Genomic DNA, 4,989 nt, shown 5'->3' with positions numbered 1-4,989 from the left:
TAATGTGTGTTTGTGTTATTAACATTATTAATTTCAATATTACAGCATGCATATGTTATTGACCAATGTTTTCAACTTACCTCATAAGAAAAGTTATTTAAAATGTTTGTGATGTTTATAAAAATACATTCTGTGCACAGACATAAGCAGGGAGGGAAAAAATGCAATCTTATATTTGGTTATGTAGAGTGGACACCTATGAAAATTTTTCTTTTTTTAATCCTGGCCAGTGACAGATGATTCAGAGGTGCAGTAAGTTCTCTTAAGATATCTATCAAGTCCATTTATATGTTACTTTACAAAAAATGTCATGCTTAATTTCAGCAGCCCCTCTTTCAGTGCCATGAAGCACAACCAGATTATTTTCATTAGTTTAGCTTGGAGAACTATCCATATTACTTCAAGTAATAAAACTGGTCTGTCATAATAGTGTCTGATGACTATGAATCCAACTGGTAGATTACAATCCAAATGAAACATTTTTAGTTACAAATTATTATCCATTTTGTTCTTTACATCTACTCTTCCTCTAGCTATGGGAAAAGCAAAAAATAAAGAACTGATAATTTTTCAGTGTCACTTTCAGAATTATGGACATCTCAGCTGATTTACATTGATTCTTCTCCTTTATGAACTACTCAATCATTGTCCCTGCAAGCTAATATACTATATGTAATTCTAATCTTGCAGTATCCATTGCCTGGCTCTGGCTTTTACCAATCTGGACCATGGTTTTTTGGAAATAATATTTTAAATCTGGTGGGAACAAACTGCAGAGGCAGAATTAACTGAGAAGCAAACAGAAAGCATAACCAGAAAAGGAAGATAGAGGCCTATGCCTTCTCTTTAAAGTATTCACTGTACATACTCACATATCTGTTTTGAAGTAAATGAGTGAAAGACAAATCAAAAGGGTTGGCTGATTTGGTTTTCGGGCAACATACGTTAGATACCTAAGCAGCTGAAGAAGCAAATGAGCTAGAGGGACAGAATATGAATATATATACCCTATTATCTCCAGAAAGCAAATGTATTTACACTAATTAATACACAATCCTTTCAGGTTAAGTGTTTCCACTGCATTTGCCTTCTTTTTGGACCTTTCCCTTTTGGGGAAAAAAAAAAATATTACAGGAAACCATAAGCTGCTTCATCTATTCTGCAAGCAGAGAAAGACTGAAGTACGAGGGTGATTAACTGAAAATAATTTACCTTGCCTTAGAAAATCCAATTACATCGGGGGGGGGGCAGAGAAAAAAAAAGTTCTGAGGATGCAATCGTGATGTTGTAGTTTAACCCAGCAGGCAGCTAAACACCACATAGCTGTTTGCTCACTCCCCCCCATGGGATGGGGGAGAGAATTGGAAAAAAGGTAAAACTCATGGGTTGAGATAAAGACAGTTTAATAGGACAGAAAAGGAAGGGGAAAATAAAATAATAATAATGATGATAAAAGAATATAGAAAACAAGTAATGCACAATGCAACTGCTCACCACCTGCTGACCGATGCCCAGCCAGTACCCGAGTAGTGGGCCACCACATCTGCCACACACACACCGCCCCAGTCAATTCCTCCCAGTTTTATTGTTCAGCATGACATCATATGGTATGGAATATCCCATTGGTCAGTTTGGGTCAGCTGTCTTGGCTGTGTCCCCTTCCAGGTTCTTGTGCACCCACAGCCTCCTCACTGGCAGGGCAGCATGAGAAGCTGAAAAATCCTTGCCTTAGTGTAAGCATGGCACAGCAACAACTAAAACATCAGTGTGTTATCAACATTATTCTCTTACTAAATCCAAAACATAGCACTATACCAGCAAAGAAGAAGAAAATTAACTCTAGCCCAGCTGAAACCAGGACGCATGAGAAAGTGGAGCACTGCAAAGGTCAATGCTGGATAGCATAGTGCCCTTTATTCTCCTGACCAACTTAATAATAAGATGCTAGAAGGCATCAGGTTAAAAACAGCTTTATCTTACCTTGGACACACTTTGAGAAACCATATAAATTGAAAACATAATGGGATTTGTTTGGTCCTGGAAGAAGACCATAGTTGTTTTGATAAATTTCCACAGCAGCATCCACAAAGTTTGTCGCAGCCTGCTTTACCACTTGAGCAAATTCTGCTGAGATCTTCAGGATAGTCTGTGTGCAAAGCAGAAGCAGAAGAATAAAGCACACTCAGAATGCAATATGCAGGACATTTACTTTTACTTTGATCCTCAAATACCTGCGGTCCCATTCTGTTATCATTTAAAGGAATCTCAGTTGAAAGATTTAACGTAACAGAAGACACACACATTAACCACAAAACTGTAGTAAATTAGTTTAAGTGTAATTAAAGAATTATATTAGTTCAGTTCAGGAATTTAACTGGAAGGTGCCTGCACTTAGTCTTCTAATTCATAGCCAGATATTTACATATGAAAGAGACTGGGTTGCAGGGAACAAATTCATGTCTGTGTCAAGAGGGAGAGGGCCTTGGGAAAGAGCACTTGTGTACTTTGCACTTCATCTTCTCTGAGCTTAAAAGCTGTCTATGTCCAGATAATCTAGGCAAAGCGCATAGATGCAAAAGCAGCCCAAGGACTAGACAAATATGTGATGAGGTCCGCACTGACCTAGTGGAGAGTTGAAGGTCAATTCCTTAGCCTTCTTCCTTATGTCCAGAATTCTCTCACACTCTTGTTCCTTAGCACAGAATCTCCTTGGCTGAAAGATGCAAAAAGTTAGGACAGAAAAGAAGAAATGTGGAAAGAAGGGTTGAAACAAAAATAAATGTGAAGGATGAAGGGAAACAGAGACAATTTATTTATGTTGCAATACGACATAGTACTGTCAGGATTATTTTCTCCCCTTTATGTAAAATGTAAGGGCTCTGACCTGAAAAAAATGAGTTCAGGTTATGATCTCAAGGTGTTAGAAGACACAGCATAACAAAACATTGGAATAAAACATGGAGTTACAGGATTGTGTCAAAACATACGGAAGACAGCCAAGATGGCTTCTCCAAGGGCAAATTATGCCTGACTAATCTAGTGACCTTCTGTGATGGAGTGACTGCATCACTGGACAAGGGAAGAGCTACAGATGTCATCTACCTGGACTTCTGAAAGACCTTTGATAAGGTCCCCCACAACATCCTTGCAGTTAAATTGGTGAGATATGGATTTGATGGATGGACTGTTAAACAGATAAGGAATTGGCTGGATGGCCATGTCAAAACAGTTACCGTCAATGTCTCAATGTCCAAGTGGAAGCCAGTAATGAGTGGTGTCCCTGAGAGGTCCATACTGGGCCTAACACTATTTAATTACTTTATCAGTGACAGAGACAGTGGGAGTCTCTGTGCACCCTCAGCACACTTTGTGGATGACACCAAGCTGAGTGGTGCGGTTGATATGCTTAAGGGAAGGGATGCCATCCAGAGGGCCTTGACAGGCTTGAGGATTCAGCTCATATGAACATCACAAATTTGAACAAGGCCAAGTGCAAGGTCCTGCACCTGGGTCAGGGCAATCCCCACTATCAATAGAGACTGAGGAATGTATAGATTGAGAGCAGCCCTGTGGAGAAGCACTGGGGGTACTCGTGGATGAAAAGCTGGACGTGAACCGGCAACGTGCACTTGCAGCCCAGAAAGCCAACCATATCCTGGGCTGCCTAAAAAGAAGCATGGCCAGCAGTCAAGGGAGGTGATTCTCCCCTGCTACTCTGCTCTTGTGGGACTCTACCTGGAGTTTTGCATCCAGCTCTGGGGTCCCCAGCAGAAGAAAGACATGGACTTGTTCGAGCAGTTCCTGAGGAGGGCCACGAAAATGATGACAGGGCTGGAAGACCTCTCCTATAAAGGCTGAGACAGTGGGATTGTTCAGCCTGGAGAAGAGAAGGCTCCGGAGACGCCTTGTTCTGGCCTTTCAGTACTTAAAGGGGGCTTATAAGAAAGTCAGAGAAAGAGGTTTTTATCAGGACCTGTAGTGACAGGACAAGGAACAATGGTTCTTAAATTAAAGAGGGTAGATTTAGACTGGATATAAGGAAGAATTTTTTTTATTTTGAGGTTGGTGAGAATATGGGCAATGCAAACTGCTACTACCATCCTAAGAATGATTCAAGTGAAGGCTGGTGGGACTGATGCATCGCAGGCAAATTAATAAAAAATCAGTGTGGTTGAGTGTACTTGTATATTTTTATTCAAAGACAGTTAAAATTGTATAAGGACTCTCCTAATTTTTCAGAACAATCTACTGTTTGCTCACAATGGTTTTACAATATGCTAAAATCGTAACTTACTGAATTAATGCCCATGATGAATGGCTGCACAAGCAAAAAGGCAAATGTTCACTAATTTGCATGAAGAAAAAGACAGAAAGAAGAGGCAAACCCCCTTGTTAATTATACACTTCAGATCTCAGTTTGGAAATGACAAGGTCACCCTATCTTAAAAATTAATTTCAAGCTTTCCTCCACATCATGATGAAATGAAACTCTCTTTCTAGAGGAAAATTCTGAAAAAGAGGTCTCCTGTACTTTAGCTTCAGCTGTACCACCAGTGCTTTATGAAAGAAGCACCAGGTCATTCACACTCTGCACAGCTCTATCTTTCTGTCCTTGAAATGGTTACAGTATTATTTTATCAGCCTTCACAGGCATATTATAGATCCAGCATATTCATTTTAGTGCTATGTGTGGCATAAAATTTGAGTATCCACAGAGAAGATATATACTATAACATACAGTATACTACCAGACTTATAGATTTAAGAGCTTTACAAGGAAGGCCTCAAAATTAGATGAGGTTGTCTATGGAATTTTACCTCTCCTCCCTTGTATCTGTGCATATTACTGAACAGATGGTTTTGACACACCATTATTATTATTATTATGCATACAAAGTTCTCATTTAAGCTTGGAAAAGCAATGAAACAAGGAAGCCAGCCCAAGGAGAGCATTCTTGCCAGCTAAATTGCTTCTGAGATATGTGAAAA

Source organism: Haliaeetus albicilla, chromosome Z (assembly GCF_947461875.1).
Source record: "Haliaeetus albicilla chromosome Z, bHalAlb1.1, whole genome shotgun sequence".
NCBI classification, from domain to species: Eukaryota; Metazoa; Chordata; class Aves; order Accipitriformes; family Accipitridae; genus Haliaeetus; species Haliaeetus albicilla.
The sequence above is the reverse complement of the archived record's forward strand: the minus strand, read 5'-3'. Positions refer to the sequence as shown.